Source organism: Hermetia illucens, chromosome 1, assembly GCF_905115235.1.
Source record: "Hermetia illucens chromosome 1, iHerIll2.2.curated.20191125, whole genome shotgun sequence".
Taxonomy (NCBI): domain Eukaryota; kingdom Metazoa; phylum Arthropoda; class Insecta; order Diptera; family Stratiomyidae; genus Hermetia; species Hermetia illucens.
Genome location: NC_051849.1, coordinates 162,656,283 through 162,680,611, shown reverse-complemented (window position 1 = coordinate 162,680,611; position 24,329 = coordinate 162,656,283). Strand labels below are relative to the sequence as shown.

The 24,329-nt window shown below is 36.6% G+C and overlaps 1 protein-coding gene across 3 annotated transcripts in view; it reads left to right on the top strand.

Annotated features, from left to right (window-relative positions):
- The window catches only part of LOC119647241 (stress-activated protein kinase JNK), a 107,264-nt gene that overhangs the window by 19,821 nt on the left and 63,114 nt on the right, over positions 1–24,329 (top strand). The window contains exon 2 of one of the 3 annotated variants that reach the window (XM_038048104.1): positions 10,124–10,217. The exons of 1 other annotated variant lie outside the window; for it this stretch is intronic. The gene's annotated coding sequence lies outside the window, so the exon portion shown is untranslated. Of the gene's footprint in view, positions 1–10,123; positions 10,218–15,380; positions 15,913–24,329 lie in introns of those variants that run through there. One more of the 3 variants, XM_038048105.1, reaches the window with a different exon arrangement.

Sequence of the window (24,329 nt, the reverse complement as noted above, 5' to 3'; positions counted from 1 at the left end):
GAAGGATTATATTTCATCGAGTTTTTTTCACCGTTGTCGGGGAGATTATTATTTTTGCTCATAATTTTCTTTTGGCATAGGTAATCGAGACGTATTACATGATTTGTCCTAAAATATTAATGATATTTATGTTTTAATTAAACTTCGTCTTCATCTCTTTGCCTACTACTATGAGTGGGACATATGATATTTTTAGGTTTTTAATTTTTTCAATTTTGATAAGGTTTTTTTGGCTATTTTTATATCAAAGGGAAGACAATTCTGTTATTATCCATATTTCGATGTCGACAATTTGGCTTCCAAAATATCGATATATCTATATGCAGAATAAAAGTAACTTTTAATAAAAAAACTATCTTTTATTTTCACAATCGGGCAAACGAAAAATTCAATCAGCTACAAATCAAAACTGAAGGTCGTTTTTCAAAGTCGCTTTGGAGATTCTATTTTTTAAATGTTTTTGTTTTGCCGGTTTTGCCCTTTTGTATGTACATGAAGTTCATTGGGTTGCAAATTATAGGATTAAATATGCGGTTCTGCAAAACAATGTTCCAGCGAAATGCAACCATATTACTTATAACTGAGTAACTTAAATTGTATAATAGCCATTTATCGACTCAATAGTCAACACTTGGCACACCTCACTGAAACTGAAAATTTCATAATATTCGAAAATTTATATTATTAAGAAGTGAATCGTACATATTGGTTTAATTGAGGGTGCGCGAAACAGAAACAATTTATGAAATGTTTTATATCTGGCTTTATATGCTTAACAGTCTCCTTATTTTTTTGTGCTTCGTTAATCTCAGCAGTATATCCCTACATTTTTCCGATTGTCATGTCGAATAAGTTTACTTTTATTCAATCTTATTTTATTGAGTTTACAGTTCATGAATATTATCCTCAAAATGTCGAAGTTGTATTCTTTTTTTTTGGTTGTGGGAATGACAAAAGATCATCAGTGTGGACATATTGGTAAGGAGGCGGCATCTCATTCTATTTAACAACTATCACTCCATGGATGTTCGTATATTCTTGGGGTTGAAATCTACCGCAGCATCCGGTGTACAGATAATCAAACAGAATCATATCAACAGTGATAGAAAAAATATGAAAAACAAGTCGGGAAACCGGAAGCTAGACGCTCCAGGTACGAAAGGTTTTGTGTATTTCTTTTATAAAGAGATTTGAGTGTCCATTTGTCCCATTAGTATGTAGCACATATATGCATATATTATATATTATGTGAAAATATCCACTTTCACATGATATTGACATTCAAAGTCTTGAATTTTCACAGAAGCGACAACTTTGACCTATTATAACTTTGTTAGTAATAGTGTGATTTTTGGTGAGATCATGCTGTATACTGTAGCCTACATTCTTGCAAAATTTCGTGATTCTAGGATGAACTTAAGGGTGGTTTTTTGCCAATTACTAAAAATTATAGTAATATACTATTATTAACTTTATTTGAACAGGTATCCGTATGGAGGGTATTTCGAAGCCTAGGCACCATATAGTGGCAGCCTCTTGATTTTTTTCAGATTTTTCGGTTTTTTAGTTTCTGAGAGTGGGTTCATTAAAAAATGATCACTTTTAACCCCCCCTTACTCCCCAAATTTCAAAACCAAGACTGGCTTCGAAAAGTACTAATCGAGACCTTTAATTTGATACCCCATATTACTATATTTGATGAAAAAAATTTTTACATTCCCCTTCCAGTGGCTTTGGTATTATACCAAGTGAGATTCGAATTGATAATGTACTTGATGCTTAGGTAAGGACTCATCCTGTTGATCCGCGTGAATAATAATACAGGTATCTTAGCTCCAAAACTTACTCTAAGTTATGAATAGAAATTTGAAGGTAAACGTATTATTTTTTCCTACCGTATATTACACATCATATTTATAGAAAGCAATACTATTTCTCTGGACTGTTGGAGCGATGTATGTTATCAAAATTTTCTGTAGAAGACTTATATATTAAGAGCTCCATAATTCAAGTTTAAGAGCTTCTGAAGTACTCTTGTGAGATAACGTCTGGGAGGTTTCAAATGATTGATGTTATTGTGATCACTAATTTGGTAGTGTATTTTCATTTAATTTAGTTGAGCCTCAGCCTATCGATTTTCATGTTTCGGATTCGAATCCTAGTTAATGAAGGTGGACCACATCCTCATTAGAAATCAAACAAAAAAAATCATATTAAAAAAGAAGAAATTCATTCACTTCAGTTTCTTATATCGGGCTATTGATGATTGTATTTCTTCACTCTTATGGATGTCATATTTTTGAAGGTTTGAAGACCACATTTTCGTGGCATACTTTTTCTTCTATGTCTCAGACGATTCTGTGGACCTGCTTGTTTATCACGTTTTTTTTCTCGAATTTCTCTAGCACTGGTACTACCGCCTTCCTTTCAGTGAAAAGGCGTGGCCTCGGAAGGTAGTAATTTGATAGAATTTAATTTGCTTAAAACTCGTTGTAGTGGTTTCAGTTTAGCAGTTACAGGGTGTAGTTTTTGTCTTGAACTCCAGTTAGGTTCTGCGCCGAAGTCCACCAATTCGATATTCCTAAAAGCTGTCTGGCGTCCTGACCCACGCCATCGCTCCATCTCAGGCAGGGTCTGTTTCGTCTTCGTTTTCTACCATAGATATTGCCTTTATAGACTTTCCCAGCTGGATCATCATCATCTATACCGATTAAGTGACCCGCCTACCGTAAACTATTGAGCCGCATTTTATCCACAACTTGACGGTCATGGTATCGCTCATAGATTCCGTCGTTATGTAGGCTACGGAATTGTCCATCCTCATGTAGGGGCCAAAAATTCTTCGGAGGATTCTTTTCTCGAACGCGGCCAAGAGTTTGCAATTTTTCTTGCTTAGAACCTAAGTCTCGGAGGAGCACATGAGGACTGGCAAGATCATAGTCTTGTATAGTAAGAGGTTTGTCCCTATGGTTAGATGTTTCGAGCGGAACAATGTCTGTAAACTGAAATAAGCTCTATTGGCTGACAACAACCGTGCGCGGATTTCATCGTCGCAGCTGTTATCGGTTGTGATTTTCGACCCTACATAGGAGAAATTATCAACGTTCTCAAAGTTATAGTTTCCTATCTTTATTCTCCTCGTTTGACCAGTGCGGTTTGATGTGGTTGGTTGGTTGGTTTTCGGTGCTGACGTTGCCACCATATACTTTGTCTTGCCTTCATTGATGTGCAACCCAAGATCTCGCGCCAATCACCGCCTGCTCGATCTGGATGAAGCCAGTTTGTACGTCTCGGGTGGTTCTTCCCATAATGTCGATATCATCAGCATAGGCCAGTAGTTGGGTGGACTTAAAGAGGATCGTACCCCTTGCATTTACCTCAGCATCACGGATTACTTTCTCCAGGGCCAAGTTAAAGAGGACGCATGATAGCGCATCCCCTTGTCGTATATCGTTGTTGATGTTGAATGGTTTTGAGAGTGATCCTGCTGCTATTATCTGGCCTCGGTCAGGGTCAGCCTAGTCAATTTCATCGGGATACCGAATTCTCTCTTGGCCGTGTACAATTTTACCCTGGCTATGCTATCATATGCGCCTTTAAAGTCGATGAAAACATGGTGCAACTGATGTCCGTATTCCAACAGTTTTTCCATCGCTTGCCGCAAAGAGAAAATCTGATCTATTGCTGATTTGCCTGGAGTGAAGCCTCTTTGGTATGGGCAAATGATGTTGTGGGCGTATGAGGCTATCCGGCCTAGCAAGATAGCGGAGAGTATCTTATAGATGGTACTCAGCAACGTGATACTTCTATGCTGCACTGTGTGATATCTCCCTTTTTATGTATGAGACAGATAATGCCTCTTTGCCAATCGTCAGGCATTGATTGGCTGTCTCACACCTTGAGCTGAAGTTGATGAACCATTTGGTATAATTGGTCGCCTCCATATTTAATCAGTTCGGCTGTATTCCATCGGCTCCTGGCGACTTATGATTTTGAAGTCGATGAATTGCACGGACTGTTTCTTCTACACTTGGTGGTTGCAGTATTTGTCCGTCGTTTTCAGTTGACGGGACCTCCAACTCGCCAATGTTCTGGTTGTAGTACTCAACCCCATATGCCCATTCTGCCGGAAATCAGATTTCCCTCTTTGTCTCGGCAGGATGAACATCGAGGTGTATAAGGCTTCATCCTGCTGACTTGTTGGTAAAATTTCCGCGCCTGGTACGGTTGCTCCCTGTATTTTTTGAGCTCACAGATCTGTTGGTTCTCCCAGGCTTCCTTTTGCCGTCTGTGAAGTCGCTTCTCCGCTCGCCAGAGTTCGTGATAAGTTTCTGCACTTGCCCGCGTTCTTTGAGAATGCAACATTATTCGGTATGCAGCATTTTTCCGTTCCGTCGCTAGCTTCCATTCATCGTCAAACCAACCGCTGCGACTCTTTTTGCGGCTGGGGCAAGTATGTTTGTGGCCGTATTTATGGTAACGTTCTTCAGGTGATTGTGAAGATCATTTGTTGATGCTTCATCTCCAGGATCTCTGTTGACTGCGGTTATTGCGGCATCCATTTCCATCTTATAGGTGTTGCGGAGGGCTGTGTTGTGGATGGTTTCACTGTTAACTCTCATCTGATTGTAAGAGGGGATTCTGGGTGGTGTTGTTATTCGAGCTCGGAGCACCATGCCAACGAGATAGTGATCCGAGTATATATTGGCCCCCCTATATGTTCTGACATTCATCAGTGCTGAGAGGTGGCGGTTCGATTAGCACATGGTGAATTTGGTTGAAAGTGGTCTCGTCTGGAGAGGCCCACGTTTGTTTGTGGACCGCTTTCCGCGCAAACTAGGTATTTCCAACAACCATTTCATGTGACACTGCTAATAGAATAATCCGCAGTCCGTTATCATTTGTATTTTGATGTAAGCTATGGGAGCCAACGTATCGCCTGAATACGGGCTCCGTCCCTACTTGGTTGTTAAAATCCCCAAGTATGATTTTGATATCATATCTGAGACAGGCTTCAAGGGTTCTTTCTACTGGCTCGTAGAAGGTATCCTTTTCCGACTCTGCAGTTTCCTCCGTAGGGGTGTGAACGTTAATGAGGCTTATGTTTCGAAATTCGTCTTGCAAGCGCAGAGTGCATAGCCGTTCGCTTATGTTTTCAAAGCCGAAAACAGCAGTTTTCATTTTTTGGCTGACTAAGAAACCTACTCCGTCTGACTTGAAGCATGAGATTTGTCATTTGAAGAAAACAAGTGTCCGACCTACGCGCAACCGTCTTCGGGGTCTAAAGGTGAAAGCTTGGCTTGGAAGATGTATGAAATATGCAATCTCAGGTGATATCCAAAAAACCTACAAAAGTTCTTGTTTTGAATGAAGTCCGGGTCATTGACAACTAGCTTTCTTCCCGTCTTATACAATTCACTTCTTGTTCCAGGTAGAGATTTGACGTCTTCCACCATGGTCTATTTTTTGCAGTAACGATTTATAGTAGAGTGTTTGTTTTTTTTTGCGTTCCATAAGACTTTTCCGGTACGGTTTGGCCGCGCTTGTTACTTTTCTTTTTTGGGAAGATAGTTTCTTCTCGAGGTGTGAGAAGTGCCAAGTTTTTGTACCAACTTCCATATGGTTGCAATTGAATCAGCTTCGATTCAGCGGTACAATGCTGCTTCATAAATTCATTGAAGGAAGTTTTGTAAAGTGCAGCTGGCAGGTACTATTGTGTTTTAGAAATATAATAAGCGTATTGTCGTAATTTGTTATAAATGTTTTCACTTATATTTCGTTAAGAAAGCTCCCAGCGGTAACCACCTGGAGGTGAATATGTTAAAAATTAAACGAAAATACTTCCTCTCCATTGCTAACGTAATTTTTGTATAAAATTAACGATAGGTAAAACCCCTACGTTACCTTATAAAGTTCAGAACAATCAAAAAGGATAAAAAGGATATATTTTCTTGGAAAATATTTCCCTAGAGTTTCACAGTTTCTTGTTTTTGGAAAAGTATTATTGCAGTTAAATTAAAGGTTTTTCATGTCTTTGAGGTTTCATTTTCAACGTAACCCTATTAGAAACAATTCAATTCAATTCCGGCGTTGGTCTGCCGGTCACATCTTTGTTACTTAAAAGATAATTGTATCGATATTTTCGGTAGATTTTTCGTATACACAAAGCTGGCATACGGCGAATAACTTAGTTTTGCATTGCTTATGTAGAGGGAGCTCCCCAAGTATGTTAACGAAAACAGACATAATATTGTTCTCTTCATGTTTCTTACTTCCGATCTTTTAAACTATTATACTTTTGGAAGATTTCTATCAATTGGCTAGCTATCAATTTTGAAATCTATTAACAAGTAGATATAAAAGTGAACAGTTCAAACATAGATGCTCCAATTAGTGTAGCAAAGAATGGAGTTTATTCCATGTCTAATCCCTAGATATATCGCAAATATATGTAAATTTAGTTGCAATTTTATAAATATGGCTTATAGATGGACACCATTACCGAATACTCTTAGTCACATTTTTTCTTAATTTTTTCTTTTCGGCATTAAGGAATGGTTGCAACAATTATTCTCTACATCACAATCGAGCACCACAAAATGGTCTAGTTTATCAATTTCTAAGTGTTCAAAGTTATCTTTATCCAAAGGAAATAACTGCGGAAAGAATTGAAATGTGTGCTAAATAAGTATTATGTATATTCTTTTCGTTAAAAATTATGCGTGACTAACGAGGGTAATTTACCTCAGATCATTTTTTATTAATTTTATAAGGCATTAGTTGTTAATTCAAATAATTTCTCTTCATTATTTCAATTATGGCGTCTTTACAATTTCCCCAGATATACAAAAACTTGAATAATAATTTTGAAAAGAGAATTACACTGCGCCAACGGGAAGTTCTGTATCAAAGTCAGTATCAGACGACCAGAGAAGTTATTACGTTTATTATTTAATGGAACTAGAATAATATTTTCTCAGCCAGGGAGAAGTTACATATTTCTTCTTGTTTTAAGGACAGTGACAAAGCATGATGTTTTCGCGCTTCAGAAGGGACAAATGTTGCGATAGTGCCATGGGGGAATAAAAATCATTAGTCTTTCTGTGGAATGTGTTTATGCAATTATGAATGAGATGAAATGACGTTTAGATATTTTTGTAATCAATTATCCTCTTTTGTTGGACACAGAAGCTTTGGAGGATTGTTTTGAGTAGTTAATCATTGCTGTGAGGATGGTCCAGTTTTCATATGAATGAGATGGATAGCAGTGCATGGGTATGTTCTGATTTTTCGTCTTATTAAGTAAAAGTAATAACGGATGTGTCGTATTTAGATGTGATTATGGTATCTGGGTAGTCATTAAATTAGGTGTGCAAAGAATGTGCTTTATGCACATGTGAACCCGCATATAACTCTATCTTTAGGAAGAGAATAAATTCGTGCAGTAAATGAAGCAACTTGATTAGATAATTTGTTCGCCGGAAAAAAAGAGTTTGAGTCAGTCAAAATACTTTGATTTTGTTGATATTTGTCCTTAGTCCAACCTTTAATTGTTCTGCCAGGTTTCTGCCGAAAGAAGCTTTGACTAGCTCCACAGTTTATTTGAAAATTTTCCGAATGTTAACTTCCTATGCTCTCAGTCTGACTGATTATCGCACTCTTCTTATTTGTATTAATGGGCGGAGCATCGAGGGCGTCGATCAATTTTTATGTCTAGGAAGCGATGTTTCTGCCGGCAATGGCACCGAAATTGATATTCCTTGACGCATTAACAGCAACTATCTCGACAGTAATACAGGGTGCGTGCGGTATTTGAGGACAACTTGAGAGTAAAACTAATTAGCTTTTAGTTTGAAGATGAATGAATGAAACTTGACAAATTTTTTACACAACATTAACTTATTATATATCGATAAACTCATTCAATAAAATTTCCATTAGCTGCAATAACCTCCTCGATCCGGGTCCGGAAAGGATTGCATGCCCGAATCATATTGACTATAGCGGTATTAATTGCAGCCTTCAGAGAAGAAATAGTGTTATGAGGATGTTTGTTGGTTTCACGCTCAATTACGCCCCATACGTAATAATTCAGAGGATTAAAGTCTGGGTAGCTAGGTGGCCATAAGTTCGGTGTTATATGGAAATTTTCAGCCATCCAATCTTGTGTCGCCATCGCTTTGTGTGAAGGAGCAGCGTCTTGTTGAAAGATGTATGGGCTGTCACCGCGAACACTATCAATCCAGGGTTTCACTACTCTCTCTACAGAGCCATCTGTCATTTCTGCGGTTGGTCTTTTGGTCTTGGTCACAATTTTTTTCATCAGAAGAAAACTATAACATCTCAGGCGCTTCAGGGTGTTTAATTTTGTTTAGAAGGCGTTTTGATCGGATAACTCGCTGTTCCAGTGTTTGCTTCGACAGAAACTGTCGTCTGCGCAAAACGTAGGATTTATACCGGAGATCTTCTTGGACAAGTCGACGGATAAGACCGTCAGAAACATTAAGCTCCCTCGCAAGGACCCTCATTGATTTTGAAGCGTCCTCATCAATGATCATTTCCACTTTTTGAATAAATTCTGTAGATCGGACAGTGCCAGAACGTCGCACGTGTTTTTTGCGTTTTGCAACAGATTCTGTATCGCCGTCTGATGCTTCCAATTCACGGCGAATCTTATGAACGAATGAACGGGCGCACTTAAGAAAATTAGAGATTTCTAAATCGGTGTGATTTGCACATATAGCGACGATAACCGCATGTTTCTTAAGTTAAGTTGTAGTCCTCCATGTATTATCTGAAAAAGAGCAAAAAGAAAAATAATGGTTTCGAGAAATTATAGCGACATATATGCATGTCCTCAAATACCGTACGCACCCTGTATAAAGTAAAGGTTGTTCCTCGCTAACGTTCTTTCTGTGCTAGTATATGGATTGTGATCGTCACTATCAGTCAAAAGCTACAAATTTTTACCCAAGTGTAATCTTGTAGTGTTTTTAGCGGTTAAATTATTTGAAATGATTAGTCAGTTTTTGCTTTTTCGCTAGTATTTGTTATTTTATTCGCATATACCAATCTTTCGTCAGCCCCAGAAGTGTAGCACTGATGAAGGGAACAATTGGTTCCCGAAATATCGGTGTATGCGGATAAAATAAAAAATACTAGCCAAAAAGCAAAAGCTTACTTATTATTTCATACAAACTTACATCTATTCATGCATGTGTCATGACGTCGCCTGAACCAGTAGCTAATGAAGAACTTATTTGGCGCACGGCCAGATATCCGTGGATGATTAGAAAAAGGAAGTAGCAGTGAAAAAGTTACGTATTAAGAAAGGGCGACGACTCTATGGGGCCTATGCCATGCAATGAAACCTACTAACCCAGGATGACCGATGTGTGGGTCGCTCTAGTACTACGTAGCATAGAACAATGTAGAGATTGCGAACCTCTCGAAATATCATGAAAGGAGCTGAAGAACAATGTCAGGAATCGACAGCGATGGCGCGTTAGGTATGGTGACGCGATATGCCCCATATAAGGGTTTATGGCAGCCATATTTCTAATATAGTTACATTGCCATTGTTAAAGTTGTAATTCCCATAATATTTGCAGCTACAGCAATTGTACCTAAATTATGGCTTCCATAGATATTAGATATTCTGTGTCCGGATGGCTCAAGTGGTTAGAGCGCTGGGCTGTCGTAGCGGAAGGTCGCGGTTCAAATTTCGCTGGGGGCAGAGGAATTTGTTATCGTGACTGGATGTCGGACTTCTAGGCATTAGAGCTGAAGCTGACATGTCTTTCTAAGATTTTTACACTTTCGTGTAAGAATAACAAAAAATATTATATTATTATGCTATTTCGTTATCCTGATGGAAATATGGTTCATTTAAAATTTGATGTTGTTATTTTTCGACTTATTTTGTTGTTTGACAAGAAGGTCGACTTGAGTAATACGTAAACCCTAGTTTTGAAATATTAGCGTTGTAATAAGTATTTGATGCGTATTGGTGCTTACCATTCTCAAAATTCTCGTCATAATTATTTTACCAGGATAAATTACAAGAAAAATATCCGACGAAATGTGACAATTTACCATTAAATTATCCTTTTTTTCTTTCCAGCAAGTTCTTTGAAGATTGTGCAATTGCTTTTTGGGCTTGTTAAGGAGTTTATCGAATTGGTTGCAAACAACATCAGGATCTCTTAAAACTAGTGGTTCGTAATTCATTGATTTATTTGCTTTTATAGCTTCCTATTTTCATATATTAGTCATAGAACACCATTCATACATCTAATATAATAATCAATCATCTAATATAATAATCAAAACGTACCTGGAAGCTGCAGCCATATGGCGCCAACAAATGTAAACAACTTGTAACTCAGTCAAGATATAAGATAGCGACCTGTTGTTGTAATAGCTACCTTGATCGATGCACAAAAGAGGGATTCTACCTTATAATAAGAATTGATACCCTTCCATTATATGGCTGCCTTTACAAATTTAAAATTTCTTTCCTTTGCTTTTTGTTTGCTTAATGCTTATCATGAATATCCTGAAATTCTTCCTTTAAAAACGTGTCAATCAAATTTATAATTAAGTTTCCATGATTCTGGTATTTTACCGTCTCAACTTCATAAGTATTATGTAATACTTATTTATGTTTTTTTTTCAAAGAGAACGCTTATTGTAACTATGAAACCAAAGGATTTGCAGAAAATTCCCAACAATAATTTATATTATTCTCACACTCATTTTAGCCTGCAATGATGTGACAGTTAGTCACTTGTAAAAAGAGTACTATAATGAAGACAAATGGCTTTCTATGCTTTATGTGAAGCTAAAGTTGCTGAAAAATGTAGAAAGTGGGCTTTGTGAACGCGTTTTGACTTTATATTAGACACTATCAGATAGAAGGCGAATCATAAATAAAGGAGAAGAAATATGTATCTACATGGTGAGGAAATTTAAGTTATTTTCCGAGGATAGAATCAAAGAGATATCTATTCGGGAACAGATTTTAATTTCCTCTCTTTTAGATTCATTGTATTCTACATATAAGATGGAAACATTTTTATGTGAGAATAAGTGATAAAAATTGAGAGGTTGAGAACTAAATTGACATGTAAGCAGTAAGGTTTCTTTTTTATATTTGAAACGAAATGAAATCTTTATTGAAAATATTGTTCGCCTCGTGAATGACTTGTTGCCCAGTCTGGGGAAATTTTGAGTTCCATAATAAAACAGTTTCTCATTTTCCGAAGCTATCTAAAAGTTTCATGGTGGTATAAAATAAATTAGCCACTTCTGTTGATTTCATCTTGTAGTTTCCTATTGTTGCTTGATTATAAATTGTTCTTGATAGTGATGAATGATTAGACCGATTATCGAAAGAATAAAGTACACATCTTTCTAATCTCATCAGATACAAAACAAACCTTCTGTTTTGTTGGCATAGCTTGCTCTTTGAAAAGTCGGTAAGTAACCTGAAACAAGGTGATCTTTGGCACTTTGTTTTTTAGAGACAATGATTCCCATGTTCAAGGGACTTCTGCTTCTGAAGTGAGGCATGTTTTCCAATTCTATTCTGTTTGTAATAGTTGAAATAATGCAATTTCTGAGTAAGAAATCGATTGAATGTTATATTTATCGAAAATATCTAACAGAGATGGACAGACAATGATTTATTTAACATGATCACTTTCAGCAAAAAAATTGTATATGCCTAAACTTTTCTCCTAATTATGCAGTGAAAAGGGCATACAATGTCAATTAATTTTATTTTATAAAATTCGACAGATATTATGGTCGTTTGCGATGCAGTGAGGCGTTTCAAATAATCAAGACTACTATCCGAAATTGTAGATTTGAACTAACCTGGAGATGGTGGTCGTAGCTGTCGCAATCGCAATCTCCATCTCGTGTTCTGCGTTCGAGTCCCGCTTACGGTCATGGACGCTTGTAGTTGTCTAAAGGAGATAGGAATAGTACAACAACGTAGAATTCTCCTCGATCTTTGCATTCTCTTCAGACTCTCTATCGGCCTAATGGACTGCTCTGCTGATATCGCTCTTCGTAAGGCGTCATACATACGCGGAGCTTGATGTCTCTTTATAATCTCCGATCGAGAGACTATGTCGGAATTATAATGCACTAAGCTTGGTCCCGTGGACTTCTTTTGCATTTTGGTTTTAAGTGTAAACTACGATCTTTGCTTTTCCCCCTTCTGAGGGCAATATATATTTGGACCTTTTTCTGTTTATTGTCCGTTTAATAAATAAATAAATCCGCCTACTACTACTACCTCTTAAAAAAACTCTCCCTTATCATCATCCCCTTGCTATGACTAATATGGGAGTTAAATTTGTGCTTAAAAAAATAATACTAATACTACTAATACTAATACCTTCATTGAGAGATGCGTTTTGTGGAGTACCTGATTGGGACGCCGAACTTTATAATTTGAAAACGTTTTGCCAGGGAAGCATTTGACGCTCCGACGTAAGGATTTTTTGCCGCTATCTGTTTAATATGCAATCAATGTTCATTTTGGAGTTTGGGAAAAGCCCTTTCCCCGGTGTTAAGGCTCCCAAAATAGATATTTGTTATTGTTTTGCTATATTAAAAATTAATAAAAGTTTTTTTTTTGAGATCATTATGGTTTTTCCTGCTATCAGAATTTGGAATTTTTAATGATATTTAGCTGACAGCCCCTTATGCGGTCAAATTAATTGAATATTTTTTTATTATATATTCTTTGTTCCTTAGTCGGTTTTTCTTTTCTTTTATTACATTCTACACCCATATATATATACACGGAGAAATTATTGAAAAATGTTATTAAGGCAATAGTAATATAGAGTGACGAATTTTTATTTATTTTATTATTTATATTTATATTATATATTATATTAATTCACTGCCCAAATTTTATATTGAAATTGTGCCGAAAGAAGTCTTAAAATTCCTAAATATTAATTTCGGGCAGCAAACAAAACTTCACAGAATATTTACAATTGTTCTCATCTGCTCCGACATACTGTGAATCTGAAGTATTATATATTCATATTCACTTTATATTCATAGATGCAGGCACACTGGTGGACTATTTAATGTGTAACTAGAAGCACACTATATATTTAGGGTTATCTACTATTTGGCAATTGGCCTTAGTGCTTTGCCGTTGTCCACCAAGGATGCGATTTTATTTCTCAAAATCATGGAATGGAGTGACTAAATCCTTTTAATGACTTTTAATTAACTTGTGAACCGGCACCATTCTCATTTATCGAGTGTTTTTTTCTTTAAAATGATTTCGGATGGAAATATCCGGATGATACAAGGTTGACAAAAAATAATGAAGATTTATAGGTTTTTGAATGCTAATGTGGATCCTATCTGACGGGGTGTAATGCACCATAAATTTATTTTGGTTCAATTTTTTTGCTTATCAAAATCTCGGACCATGCCTATAAGCTTGACTTGATTGACACCAATCTCTCGTTGCCTCGGATTCGAATCTCGGTCGTGGGTTTGTGTTTGTCTCGCTGCTGGAGGCTTTTACACAAAATTATTGAAACTGAAATACAGTCTCATTACAAATAGACGAAAATGTGCAGATGCCCTGTATTTCACAAAGGAATGGATAGTGGATTTCAAAACTCGAACTTCTACTTGACCGAAGTCATGATCTTGTCGAAATAGTTTATTATCTAGTAGACTACGAAAAAGAGCGAATAAAGTTCGCTTACGACCACAAGGAGGAAGAGTATTGGTAATAGAATACAACCTTGGTAGAATCCGATATATAGTTAAAATTTCTTGAATCTCTATCTGAGTGTAACATTATCACTTGTCGCCACCAAATAGCTATCTTGAAAGCTCATAGATATCCCGTTGATTGTTATATTCAATTTCGGTAACAATTCAGCAATCAGTTTCTTCTTCAACTATTGCAGTATTTGCAACCACATTTTTTAACGTATATGGAATTGAAATTGTTTCTGTTTGTAGTACTTCTCTAGAAAGACAAATCAGCCCGTACCCCTCAGAGATTGACTCGAAGTATAAATTCAAATGTATCTAGGTTGCAAAGACTATCCGAAATAGAATTTGTAAAGATATTGGAACCTGGTCAGCAGTAGCTCGTTCAGCGTCAGTCAAATATTCATCAACATCGATGGTTGAATTACTGAATATATCCTGTCTTATCTATTATAATAAGGAAGGCGAATTCTTTGTGGTTGGTCGACATATTTGAATGGCTCGAATGGCTCATATTAAACTTGGCCGTCGGAATTCGCTATCTTTGCAACTGTGCCTAGGAGTAGCACCATAACAATCATGGTTTTATTTCATAGTGATCATTAAGATGCTGTTTTTAACGTTTGCAAAAAATGTTACTATTATACTTTACTACTACTTTAGCCTTCAGATCTCCTACTGTTATCACAAAATCAACTTGATGATCGTGGTCTTCGATTCGGTTTGGACGCTTTGCCTTTCAGATTGAACTGAATATCTGATATTAGAATTCCAAAGAAGCGTTTTCTGGTTATCGTCATTAGGAATTCGACACCGGATCCACATTTTATAGTCCTCATGTAAATTGGAAAAATCGACTCAAAAGGGGATGGCTTTCAAGTTGCGATTATGTTTTTCCCAGTAGTTTTCCAAACTTTGCAGATTCATATTTATGGTCCCCAATTTTTCGTCCTTTTTAGTCCAGCGTTCTGGTGTTCTGTGAATGGATACTCAACACATGGATTGGATGATGTTTTGAAGTTGTTAGTTAAAAGTGACGGCTGTTTACTAAATCAGCCAAATTTAACTTTTTTAAGAGTATCTTCCTATCTATATTATGACAGCGCTCTAATCACCATTGCACTGCTGAACTAAACTTTTTAGTGGTGTAGATTTCCCAGAATTTAATTACGGAAATTGAATAAGGCGAATTTTCGGAAATAACAGAACAAAGCTGTGATCCATTTTGAAAAATTTAATGAAACCACAATTCCGCCTTACCAGGAGACAGATATGAGCATACTCTAATGTATTCAAAACATTGCTAATTACTGGTATCGCAACGTATACATAATACAATAAGCATTCCGATAATCACACTTCCTCCGAGTACATAATCGGAAGACAAGAAAAGCTGGCAAACCATCGGAATTTTCTGTGTGTCGAGGTGAATTTGGCAACAGCGACAACAGATACGTTGAAAATCTATAGGAAACGTTATGGGATGGAAAACTCACCCCAACGCCTACCCTCTTGTTGCCCCCATCGCTTTTACTTTCGCATCAGAGGTACGACAACGAGGATAGAATAATATCTGTCCTGGGGAAAAATTTCTTGAACAGTCGTAAAACGACTCGATTAGCGACGGGTTGCGTTGCGGCGTTCTCGCTAAATCTTACTCTTTTGTATTTGCTGAATAATGAAAATCAGTAAAACAGGGTAGTAACGGAGGGCTTCAGTGAAATCATTGTGTGTGAAAACGTATCTAATATAATATTCGAATATTCGGTGCACTATAACTGTGTCGTTTTTAAAAGAAATCTCTGCTACGGTAGCTGACCCGGTACCACTCGAAACGTGATTTTCACCGGCTTACTGTTTTCTTCGATTTCTTTTTTATTCTATATGTGATTGTTTATACTGCAGTGTAAATTGTATTTATTGCTTGTAGTGGAGTAGCGGTGCAATATATCGTGGAAGTTTTTAGAGAGGCATTGCCTAAATAATAATTTATCGGAAATGACACGTGTGTAAATAAGCAGTGATCGAATTTCAATATATTCCGTCTACGATAAGAAGCACACGAAAATTACTGTGATTTTTCCTCAAGATTTTTACGTAAGATTGCTGACAAATAAGAAGATGGAGCCGTGTCCACTGACGCATGTAAGATTTATTGAATTTCCTTCGAGTCTTTTTATTTCGGCTCCATATACACAAGCGTTTTAGAGAGTTGTGGAGGACGATATAATATGTTATTTCTGTGAAGGGATTCAACCACGATATATATCCGCTGCTTCTCGCAAGAATACCTACAGTGGGTTGATTTCATTTTTTCAGTACATAGCTCGGATTTTTAACGAATATCACCAGAGCGGAATGCAAAATTAGATAAGACTTAACAAAAAACTTCCAAGTTTTATTGGGACCTAGTAGGCACTCGGAACATGTGGGCGGTATAAGTTGTATTTTTGGTTGAATTTTTCTTAAAATCTTTGTCCACTAAGAAAAAACGACTATTTCCAATCCACAGTCTTCGGTTTCTCAGTTCCATTTACACTGAATTTTTATATCCTTACATATCTGTCGCTTTTGTAATACAACAAAGAAATATTTATATCCAAAAGTTGTCCATGAGTTGTCCATGCGATGAAAATTTACTTCTACCAACTTCTAAAAAGTGAGATTTTTGTCGGTTTGAACCTAAAGTCTCCAATTATTAGGGAAACGACCACGAGGGAAAAGTGTGTTTATTCGCCCTACATAAAAATGTACCTTACATGAAATATTCACCTCATGGATCTGAAAAAGCAAAGGATAGTGTAAACTGGCACCTTATGCCGACAATAAAGTAGTTCACGAAATGCTATTTTGGCGCATTTTCCCCTAGGCGCTCTTTAACCATCTGACTGAAGCGGCTTCCTCAGTTGTTACGTTCCTCGCACTTCTCCTATCGATCCCCCATTTATTTCTCCTTAATATCCTCGTTTCCTTGAGTGTTTGTGTAATCAGTCCTGCGCGCAAATATCCCATCAGATTTCCGCACGGCGGCTTTTTGAATGTTGTTGTTTTTATTGTTGTTGCTGTCGGTAGATTTATTTTGTGCTGTTGTATTCCCTAAAAATTATATGCAGTATATATAAACTACCTTTCGCCAACTTTCGGATTTTGCTACAATAGAATGAGCAGCAAAAGGAAAAGGGATTTATGTAGGTAGAAATTAGAAGGAGAGAAGAGCGAAAAAAGGTGAAGAGAGTGGAAGTTTTTTTTCCCATTGGTTAATGCACTCATATTTAACTTGGAGCTTTATCCCGGAAGTGTGGCTGCTTATACGATTGGCGTCATCAATGCCGCTTCCATGTTGATGCAGCTATAGGATAATTGGTTACAGAATCTCACGACTGGAAAGGATCACAAGCTTTACATCATTTACAATTCAAACAATTTTTTTTACAGTGCATGGTCATACCGTATATTCACTTTTGGCAGGATTTGAGAAAAAAATTAAGGCAATTGTTTCTTCCATAAGAAGAAGTATCTGTTTATCAGTGATGCTTCTCTACATGACAGACATTGGGATATGTTTATCGACTTAATGAAGATTGATAGCTACCTGATTTATTCAATTATGGTAGCAATTTTAGCGGTAGCCTGTTTGATTTCGTAAATAGCACAAAAATTTGCAAAACTGAACAAGTAGACGAGGGTCAATTTAGTTTTATTCACTGCACGGAAAAATATCGATTATTTTCCGACATTGAATATTCGGGCTTCTTTGCTATTTCTAGCCTGTTTTCGATGTGTTGCGGATTTATTATTCACGTATTATTACTTAACAAATCAATCATATTTTTTAAAATAGCGCTTTCATGTACCTGTAGTTCTAAAAATATTAAACGGCCAACGTACATATTAAAGAAATTAGGTTTGGGTAAATGCAGTGTTCCTAATGTACTTTATAAGAGTGGTACATTTTTAAAGCAAATTATGGTAAAGTACTGGGTGACCAGATAAAAACGATAGGAAAAGGAATTTAAATTCAAAAACAACAATCTTATTGAAGCTACATTAATGTCTCTAGTACTCAGTTGGCGAATTTCGCGTTGTTCATAGTCACCCGGCTTCAATTCTTGCCTCAACATAATATTATAAAAATGTAGGCCTAAATTCACTCGCAAAATAAGCAGGGTTAATTCTTTAGCAGTGGGGATGGATTTGCTTCGATACTGACCACTATGGTGGCTGTATTTTCTTCACTTCGCACCAATCTCTCTCTGGTTTGTGGCTTAAGGTCCAAAAGAATGTTCTCACACTCAAACTTTTCCTCGGAGCGACGGATTGCCTGCGCACTAAAGCCATGATAAATTTCGAGCTAGCGACAAAATTCATGTTGCGCAAATAGCTCAAATTTTCATAATATTTCGTAATAATTTCCACACTTTTGACAAGCGTGAAACGATTCATGATGAAATGACAAAGCTTATAGGATATTTTGACGGCAGAATGTCATGGGTAAATTATCATTGCTATCTGGTCACTGTATATTAGCCTGCCTCATCTTCGAGGAAGATTGATTACAATTTAAATGCGGGGGTTGTGTTTATGGATCGTAAGGAGCATGTAAAATAACCACTTACAATATTCTATGCTTTTTGACAGTGAAGGTAATAGACATTTTTGGTCAACAAATAAACCCGTGTCCGGATAACTGAGTGGTTGGAGAACAAGGTTGTCCTGGGGAAGGTTGCGGTTCAGATCTTATTGGTGGCAGTGGGATTTGTATCGTGATTTGACAGATCAGTCAACTCAACTGTGAATGAGTACCTGAGTCAGATCAGGGTAATAATCTCAGTCGAGCGCAATACTGACCGCATTGCCTCCTATAGGGTACTGTTATCCTGTAGTGTACCGTTACGATCTTGAATGAAGTGCTCTAACACACTTCAAGGCCCTGATCTTCCTGAAATGGATTGTTGCGCCAACGATTATTATTAAATAAACCCTTCTTCCTCTTGATCACTTTTGAATATCGTTTCAAAATACACACTGAAGGGGCTCAGGCAAAGTGAGATATTTTTTTATTATTATTTTTAGAGAACGTCTGCTCATGCGGGGCTATACTTATGAAATTCACATTGAATTGAAGCTGGCAGCTACTGTGATTCATGTTTTATAGTATACATTATTATACATCCATGGGCGCTATCGCATAATAAAGTCGTAAGAAAGATACCCTAAATTTGGCAATGTGACAGGCGATCTGAATGCTTGAATTGACGTGATATCGTTTTGCTCGGACATTTGATGAAAAAATAGAAATTTAGTGTAAATAACACAAAATTTGCAAAATGTCTATAAATTTCTCTAATTTCGGGCGTGGCACAAAAAATGTTATAAGCATAAACTCGTATATAATTAAGTCAAATGAATTCCATCTGTTCAAGATTTTATTCTGATTAGCTCCGGTTGAGGATATGCCATAGAGAAAGTATTTACTTGGGTCGTCCGGTTTATAACTGGTTTTTAAGGAGGTTGATTGGTCGGCCAATGTGAAAAGGGCTCAAATACATCGAACCATTAATTTCAAGATAATCCACAGTGGAAAGTCTATAAGGGCAATATCTTTGGTAGAAAAAGATGTGGTAAAACCTGTCTCAAATAGAGTGATGGCATATCGAATTGGTGGACCTCGACGCAAAACTGGAATGTCTGGAGTTCCTCACTAAGTTACGCCTGGATATGATATCGTTTGTTACGGCATTGATGATGGTGATGATTAATCACAGCTTTTTGGGGTCGTCAAAACTTTGACATCATTGCGACTCAGTCACTTTTTTTTGTGGCCAAAATTGTAGAGAGATAAGTGAGGATTCTATCCAAATCGCTTATTTTGAATTCTACAGAGTTGGATGCTTCCGCTGGGCGGACACTCAGAACCTTTTTTTATTTCGCTAACCCGCTGAGTCCAACTAATCAACTAAATATTGATGCATCTTTTGTGACTGCCTTCACATTATCCTCAAAGAAACGTCTTGATGGACGAATAATTGCTGAATTATTAATAGCTCTGAATAACTCCAAAAATGCTCTTTTCAAGGACATACAAAATTTTATCGAATCTGTCCAGACAAGAAACAACAACGTCGCGAACTTTTTGTGTCCCTTATAATATTTGATGTAGTATGGTCGCTTTACTCCCCTAGCAACACTTCCCCCGCAGTTTTAATCTTCAGACCACCCGGTGCCTCAAATTATTTGTTGGTCTAATTTCCTCTTTTCGTGGTAATGACTTTTATTGGAGAACGCTTACTACTTCGCTAGAGACTAATCTATAAGTATACAGATATTTTGTCAGCTCGTATTTTAATATTAGATACTGTCATAATCGTCTACAAGATTATGCCTTTTTAATATCAGATACCATCATAATCATTTACGCGATTATAGTTTTCTTAAAACTTCCAGTTTTGAAATCTCTACAAATTTTTATAATAAATGACATTTTTGAGGGATTATATTTTCTCTCAAGCTGAACCGCCAATTATGAATTGGTCGTATTCTTATGGAAATAGATGTAAAGTAGACGGAACTTCGTCTCATTCTCTTTCCTGTGCTTCTAATTTTCATTTGAAAAGTATTGAATCTATGATATAATTTTTTCATCTATTACCTAGAGCTAATTGCAGTGCAGTTGGCAAATCTTTCTCCTGTGCTGTATAAATTAATCGCACTATTTTTAGTTAGAGAGCATTAGCATTTAGTTACCGAATGTAATAATTTCGCTCGCTTTATTAATATGAAACTCAGTTTTTCAATCGCCAAGTCTTCAAATGCAGCAGGTCCAAATATCATTATCCAGATCACTACCTAGACCTCGGAACCCGCATTACTCCTAGATAGCTCCATGTTTTAGGAAGACCTGGTTATTTGGTTGACACAGTTTATAGTGTATATATAAAAAGTATCCATGGCTGAGCAAAAATTGAGTTAGATAGCAATTTATCTCGCCAAAATCTTTCCCAATACATTTTTTTACGCCAAGGATGAAGTTCCTCTACTTCTGCTATTTACCTGTTACTTAAGGAAAGTCTTAGTTGTCCCAATTCTTGAATTTTTTTATGTCCCAGATCTTTTTCATTCTTGGGCAAACCGATCAATGGCAAGGTCCCGGCTGAAAACCGAGCAGCGACTTCGCTACCATAAGAAATCTATGAGATGGTTTGATTTGGTTTTGGATATGTAAATAAAATCTGGCTTTGTTGGTTGCAGCGAGCGAGTTCCTAATTCGCATGGACGGGGATGATCTAGCTAGGAAAGTCTATGAGGGGAATATGTATGGTAGAGGTGGTAGACCCTATCGCAGATGGAGCGATGACGTAGACCAGGAAGCCAGGCAGCTTTTAGGGATACCAAATGGATCTCGACGCAAAAGTGGAATGTTTGCAGTCCCTTACTGGAACGGGTCTAGACCAGACACCGGTCATTGTGCCATTGATGATCCGAATCTACACCACCAAAACCAAACGTTATTAACCATAAATTGTCTCAAATTTAAGCTTATGTTTGTGTGTAGCTTGCCTGTGTACTACCGTCTCTTTAATGTCAACTTATACTGTTGAAACCGAGTGACTATCCGTCCCAAAAGATGGTTTCCACATTCATTCAACTTTTCTCGTTCCTTTTCGACGTTCTATCTTGTTTTTCCCAAAAGTGTGTTCTTGGCTGTTCTCTTTTTGTCGGTGCTGGGTTGCGCGCTGCTCGAGGGTCTTTACTTTTATACACTATATTCGGAAACCATTTCATCTACTAGCACGGAATTTGGTGGTGATATTGTACCTGAAAATTCTCGGGCATGCGGTAAACATTGAGTTTAAGGGAGCTCTTCATAAATGCACTGAATGGCCGCAGATTTTGGTCAGGTATTAAATGAAAGTTTCTCTCAGAATGGAAGCAAATAGACTGGCAGGTCTGCTCTTGATTTCGGTGCTCTCTCGGTGAAGGATGTTACAATACTTCGAGAAAGTGGTTTGTTTCCAAGGCGAAGGAACAAATTAGCACAGCTGAATACGAACAACGTCGGTTCAGAGTCCTGCGTTTACTTTAAGGGACGGTTCCATCGCTACATTAACATTTGGCCTGTCGAGTTTGATATTAACTAGCGGCCTATATATGGATGATCTTAAATCAAATTTATAACAGACGGAGTGATTTTCATACAACAATATTCACCATTTGCGTCCACAATTCAACATAGGTTAGATGATTTTGAATGTAAAATTCTTCCTCTCAAACATATTTCCGTGAATGTCTCCCAGAAAAATGGCCGACAATGTCACATAATGACCAATACCCTTTTAATCCTGAGGAATAACTATTTGATTTCTTCGAAAAAAATTGTTGGTAGTATAGCTTTTTTGAAAGAAATTGTCGTTTGCACCTAATATTTTTATTAGAAGCTATAACGAAGGCCACTCCCTGATTTATGTCACACGTGTCTGTTATGATTGTAGCTACAAGGAAAACACAAAAACTCACAATTGGATTATGTTTCGAACTCGGGGGTATGGTCATTCACTAAGATGGAGATGCCGATTTGCGGCCAACGCACAATAGATGCGAAGGTTTTTCAAATTTTCAATTTGTTGGTTCCTCAAGGTAACTCCTTTGGGCAATGCAAGAATAGAAAAACCTACATACAATCTTACTTAATTTATTGAAGATGTTTGTGATCGTTCCAAAAGGCCAATATAAAGTGAAATTTGAGGATGGCCAGAATTAAATTCTGAACCGACCTACAATAAATGGACAAAAATCACTTGCAACGAAGCTTGTCACAAGGACGCATTGTGAAAAATTACCCTGAAACTACGTGGGTGGGACAGAAATTATTAGAATCTCAATTAATTGTTTCCGAAAATATTTACCGGAGTAATGTAGGCAGTAATTCAGCAGCAACGCCGGTAAATCTTTGGTAAAGGGGATGATGAGATGAAAGGTTAAAAGTTATTTTTTGGGATGCAAAGTTCATCGTGTTTTGCAAAAACTCTAAAATTTTGAGAAAGTTTGTTTCTAAGGTAGGTGTTTGATTTCAAAATGATTGGTTAAACATTTTTATAACCCATGGAAGGTATTTCAAGGCTGAGGTTGAATTCATCTGGGGCGATTATCAACTGTTGTGTCTTAATTCGAGCGTAATTTTCCTTGGGCAAGCTGTTGAATTATGTAAGCAGCTGTCTAAATACATCATTGAAAGTTATACAAAAATTAAAGCATAAATGCTAAAATTAATTAGTTTTTTCCAAGTGTGCCAACGTTATTGCGCAGTCAGTACACATGAAATTAATTTATGTCTGCCTCAGAGCAGATTCATAAAAATTTTTGTAGATTATTTGAGGCAGAAATAGAGCCGTTATTCTAAATGTGTTTTTTTCCAAAAGGAAACATTGTGGGCTCCTGTTGGAATGATTTTTCTTCAACATGAAAACGTCAAATAGCTTCCTTGTAACGAGCTGAATGACCGGAGTAACTGTGAGTTAATAACTTGAAGTCACGCGATAGCAATTCAAAAATTCATTCGGAACAGTGATTCTTTTATTATTGCCACATTCAGACCATTTTTTCCTTTGAAACATCACGAAGTTAGTAACGGCATACCTTAAAGTTTATTTCTGCTATTTATACTTTGAGACGTGATTTTGTATAGGCAAAAAGTTAATATTGTTGCTATAATGTCAGTTGAGTGGGAGTTTTTTTTATTCACAGCGTATATTTGAAATAAAGACTTACTATCTTTTGAAATGTAATTTACATGATTAGAGCAATTAATCGGATATTTTCCCTTTTAGTGACAATAATACTTGAATATCAATGCTAGAAAACGATTCATTGCATTTCTTGTATTTTTTCAAACTTGACACATTGTTTAATATATTGATATGAATTTCTCGAAACATTATGAAGACAAATTGTTTTAGAACTAATGTAAATCCTCTATACATATGTCAAAACAAATGTCGCAAATCGATTAAAATGAGTTTATAAGTGAACACTAAAAGCGATGGTTCTATAACTTTCTTTAAACATGACTGTTGTTCCAAAATTTGTTGAAAATTATGGAGTCTCCAATTTTAGTATTGGTGGAGTCATTAATGCATTAAGTAGCAAAGCTAATAATATAACCTATTATATACATTTAGCTTTAACGCGGTGTTCATACATATATAGTATGTTCTCTCTCAACTACTATACGAAGTTACGAGTAGCCCCTTTATTATCTATTTGTCCAATATATTAAGGTATCTGAGTGAAATTATGCGGTGTTTCTAACGATTAATTATCTGAAATAATAAAAAACTTGTTTATTTTTCGAAGGGAACAGGGGGGAGGGATGAAGGGAACAAGTGGTTCCCGGAATATTGGTATTTGCAAGAATAAATATCCACACCAACGAAAAAGAAACAAGTTTTTTATTATTTCAGATATTAAGGTAGTTAATATTTGATAATAATAATATTGATAAGCTGATACATTGATACATGATCGAAACAAGAGTTAAACCCTTGGAACAAGATTAGGGGACTGAG